The sequence below is a fragment of the Chenopodium quinoa genome, unplaced genomic scaffold (genome assembly GCF_001683475.1).
Source record: "Chenopodium quinoa cultivar QQ74 unplaced genomic scaffold, ASM168347v1, whole genome shotgun sequence".
Taxonomy (NCBI): Eukaryota; Viridiplantae; Streptophyta; class Magnoliopsida; order Caryophyllales; family Amaranthaceae; genus Chenopodium; species Chenopodium quinoa.
The window spans coordinates 1,779,631-1,784,685 of record NW_018744367.1 but is presented as its reverse complement, the minus strand read 5'-3'; positions in this window follow the sequence as shown (position 1 = coordinate 1,784,685).

The window sequence follows — 5,055 nt, the reverse complement described above, 5'->3', positions numbered from 1 at the left end:
AGATGTAAATTCCGTTCACCAAGAACGGCCGTCCAAATATACATTTCCTGAGATTGTCATCACTGAAGAGGATCTAGGAGGGGTAAGGGGGCCGCATGACGACCCTCTCGTTATTGAATGTAAAGTGGCCAACCAGAGAGTTGGCCGAATCCTCATAGATACCGGGAGCTCCTCAGATCTCATCAGCAGCAAATGTCTGTCGAAACTGAAATATCAGACTGACTGCATACATCCGGCCTCCCACCCTTTAGTGGGGTTTGGAGGAGGAGTCGTCCACCCACTGGGACGAGTAGATTTACCCATTCGCCTGGGCGAAAAAGGGGAAGGACGACACATGGTAGTCCGGTTCCTAGTAGTAGAGGAACTCTCGGCCTACAACATGATTCTGGGTCGACCAACCCTGAATAATTCCAAGGCTGTTATAATCCCGTCTCTTATGTTGCTCAAGTTTGAGAGGGATAATGGAACAGTCGGCTCCCTAAGGGGAGATCAGAGGATGGCCCGAGAGTGCTATCTCTCGGATGTCAAGCCCACTGTTATGGCCACTGGGTCAAGTGGTGAAAAAACAGACCTTGACAATGTCAAGGAGAGTGCGCCTGTTCAAGAAGCAGGCGGCAAAAAGAGAAAGGCGTCCTAGACAGAGTCCGCAAGAAAAGCAAGAAAATAGCAATCATTGGCAGAGGAGCGGCCAGATGAGTTCCGCCCTCAACCGGCTGGTGAGCATGCGGACCTGATCTTAGACGACTCACGTCCTGACCGAACAGTCAAAGTTGGGACGGCTGCTCTGAGAAACCTTGGTAACGACTTTCACAACCTATTGAAAGAATACAAGGACATCTTTGCATTTGAAGTCCATGAAATGCCAGGCATTAGTCCTGATCTGGCGGTACATAAACTCGCCGTGGATCCGAAAAAGAGCCGGTACGGCAAAAGAAGCGGAACCATTGCGAAGAAAGAAGTCAGGCGGCAGCCGCCGAAGTTAAAAAATTACTTGATGCAGGGTTCATTCGGCAATGTTACTTCCCAGACTAGGTTGCAAATGTGGTGCTTGTTAAAAAGCCGAATGGCACCTGGCGAATGTGTGTAGACTACACAGACTTAAACAAGGCGTGCCTCAAAGACAGTTACCCTCTGCCTAAAATTGATAACCTGGTCGACTCAACAGCCGGCCATGCCTTGATGAGTTTCATGGACGCCTATTCTGGTTTCCATCAAATTCCTTTATGGAAGAAAGATCAGGAGAAGACGGCCTTCGTCACTGATCAGGGGTTATACTGTTACACGGTCATGCCGTTTGGTCTTAAGAATGCCCCGGCTACCTTCCAACGAATGATAAACACTGTGTTCTTTGATCAGATTGGGAGAAACGTCGAGGCATATATTGATGATATGATTGTCAAGACTAAACTTCAGAAAGATCATCTGTCGGACCTCCGAGAAACTTTCTCCACACTCAGGCGGCACCATGTCATGCTCAATCCCAAGAAATGTGTATTTGGAGTTGAGTCTGGGAAATTTCTCGGATTCCTTATCAATCAGAGAGGAATAGAGGCAAACCCTGAGAAGGTGCAGGCGGTCATTGACATGCAGTCGCCTCGTACCATCCGAGAGGTTCAGAAGTTAACAGGTTGTCTGGCGGCCTTGGGAAGATTTCTAAGCCGATCAGGCGACAAATGCCTATACTTTTTCCAGGCAATTAAGAAAAAGGCAAGGTTTGAATGGGGGCCGGATGCTGAGGCAGCCTTCCAGAAATTAAAAGTTCACTTGCATTCCTTGCCGAGGCTGGTCAGCCCTTTGCCCAAAGAGGTTCTCTACATGTACCTGGCCGTCTCTGATCATGCGTTAAGCGCTGTTCTCCTTGCTGAAAGGGACGGCTGTCAGCTCCCGGTCTACTTTGTCAGTCACGTACTGAAAAATACCGAGTTGAGGTATCCCCTAGTGGAGAAATTTGGTCTTGCACTCTTCATGGCTGTTAAAAAATTGAAGCCCTACTTTTTGGCACATGCAGTCGTCGTGTATACAGACCAACCTATCAAGCGGCCACTGACCATCATGGAGTCGTCAGGCCGAATGATCAAATGGGCCATAGAAATACAGAGCCTCGAAGTTACTTTCGAGCCTAGAAAAGCAGTGAAGGGGCAAGCCTTTGCTGACTTTATTGTAGAGATGACTCGTCCTCCTGACTCTCAAGTTCCAGACCAAGTATGGAAGGTATATGTGGACGGAAGCTCTACTTCAAATGGTTGTGGAGCAGACGTCATATGTCAGTCACCAGAGGGCGACAGGTACGAGTATGCTCTACGCTTCAGTTTTCAGGCTTCAAACAATGAGGCAGAATATGAAGCTTTACTAGCCGGGATCCGCATGTGCAAGGCGGCAGGGGCGAGAAAAATAGACGCCTGTTCCGATTCACAATTGATAGTGAGTCAGTACAATGGCGAATACGAAGCAACCCATCCGGCCATGATCAAGTATTTACAGGCGGTCCGACAAGCAGTCGGCTCCCTTGAGGATTTCCATCTGATCCAAGTGCCGAGATCAGAAAACAACCAGGCGGATGCACTGTCAAAATTAGCATCATCCGCCTCCTCCGATACTCCTCGAACTGTTTTTTGGGAAGTAATGGAGAAGAGAAGCATCGAGGAAAACCCTATTGGAACCCTAGACAGAAGCTCAACCTGGATGAATTCAATCAGGGCATATCTGACAAACGGCACACTGCCGGATGATCCTCAACAGGCGGCAGCACTGAAAAAACGAGCCACCTGTTTTGAAATGATAAAGGGAGAACTTCACAAGAGGGGGTACCTTCAACCCTTCTTAAAGTGTGTTACTCTAGAAAAGGGACGAGAGATACTAGATGATCTTCACTCTGGTTACTGTGCTTCTCATATAGGTGGTAGGATGCTTGCTCAAAGGGCAAGGCGGCAGGGCTACTTTTGGCCTACTTTGGAAGCAGATGCAATGGAGATGGTGAAAAAATGTGACAAGTGCCAAAGGTTTGGCAAACTAATTCACCGTCCGGCTACTGACCTCACTACCATTCACAGCCCACTACCGTTTGCTAAGTGGGGCATGGACATTCTGGGTCCATATACGCCTGCTACAGGCGGAAGGAGGTACATACTTGTTGCCGTCGACTACTTCACTAAATGGGTAGAGGCGGAGGCTGTAAAGGGAATCAAGACGAAAGATGTAATTTCATTCATTTGGAAAAATATCATCACTCGGTTCGGGGTTCCCATGTCTATAGTTTTTGATAATGGTCCCCAATTTGAGACGCCTGTTCTCAAAAGCTGGTTGGGTGACCAAGGAATTGCAAACTACTTTGCATTTGTCGGGCGTCCACAAGCAAACGGCCAGGTAGAAGCCTTTAATAAAATCATCTCAGACGGTCTCAAGAAAAAGATTGAACGAGCAGGCGGCCTATGGGCGGATGAACTACCACATGCTCTCTGGGCCATTAGGACGACTGAAAAAGGGGCGACTGGAGAAACTCCATTCCTCCTAACTTATGGTGCGGAAACTGTTCTTCCAATAGAACACTACGAGCCGACTCTTCGAGTAATGCTATATGACGAAGAGGCAAACTGGGAAGCCATGCGCCTGGCATTAGACTCACTTCCTGAAAAAAGGGGCAATGCTGTCTTGCGCCATGAAATCTATCGCCTGAGAATGACTAGATCATACAACAAAAAAGTACACAGGCGTCCACTCAAAATAGGGGACTTTGTACTTAGAAAAATGGAAGCAGTTGGTAGGGCTAATGAGTCTGGCAAACTAACTCCCAACTGGGAAGGACCCTACCGAATCTATGAGGAAGTCAGGGACGGTACCTACCGTCTGGAAACACCAGACGGACAACCGTTGCCTCGAACTTGGAATGTAGATAATCTTAAGAAATATTTCTTTTGAATGATGCAAATAGTCAAGAGCTACTTAATAAAAGTTTGCACTTACTATTCAATTTTGTACTACGAGGGGCATGCCGTCTGTACCTTCACAGTCGGCTACTCTCCATTGAGTTTTTCACTCTATCTTCAGAGGGGCATGCCGTCTGTACCTTTACAGTCGGCTACTCTCCATTGAGTATTTTACTCACAATACTTAGCTAAAAAGATTAGGGCCTGGCCGACCCTGTGCCTAACAGGCGGCTACCCTCCTTTTACTTAGCACCTACGTTCACCAAGAACTTACCAAGGCCACAGGCCGAATGATCAGACCGGGCGCCAAGCCAACTGATCAAATCTACAAAACTAATACGACCTGTCCCAACATCATAGCAGGCGTCCGACGGCATCCATTCGGATGAAATTCGTCGCAGAGAGCAGCTCCCTTTTGGGTGGAACATTGTTCTATAAACTAATTACACGACACCTATACGACTGTCCCCAAGGGCAACCACGTAGCCGTTTTGAGACAAGGATAACTCTATCACTAACCAAACCAGTGGTAGCAGTTGACATCTGAGTCAGATGACCGCCTGTATTACTTGGGATAAATACAGGGGGTACCTATTGAGTTAATAGCCAACAAACATTGGCGAATCAAGGGGTCTAGCCGGCCTTCGCCGCCTGGTACCTCTACTTCTCAAACAAAAGTGACGGCGACTGAGTAACTCCAACGTTATCTCATAAGTCACTCCCTCAAATTTGGTATGGAACCTGAAAGGTTTGAGTCGTCCGCCTGTTTTTAACAAACAGGGGCACTCAAACCCCTATTCCTACTAGGTAACCTATTGAGTTAATAGCCAACAAACATTGGCGAATCAAGGGGATCAGCTGTCCTCCGCCGCCTGGTACCTCTACTACTCAATCTAGATTGTGACGAAGACTAAGTAACTCCTATGTTAACTTAATAGTCACTCAAACTTAGTATGGAGCCTAAAAGGTATGAGTCGTCCGCCTGTTTTAACAAGCAGAGGCCCTCAATCACTACTCTCGCTAGGTTAAAAAATTATGAGTTAAAAGCCAACAACATTGGCAATAAAGGGAAACAACCGGTGCCCGCCGCTTGTTTTCTCTACTACTCAATTCCTTGGCGACTAGGTAATAC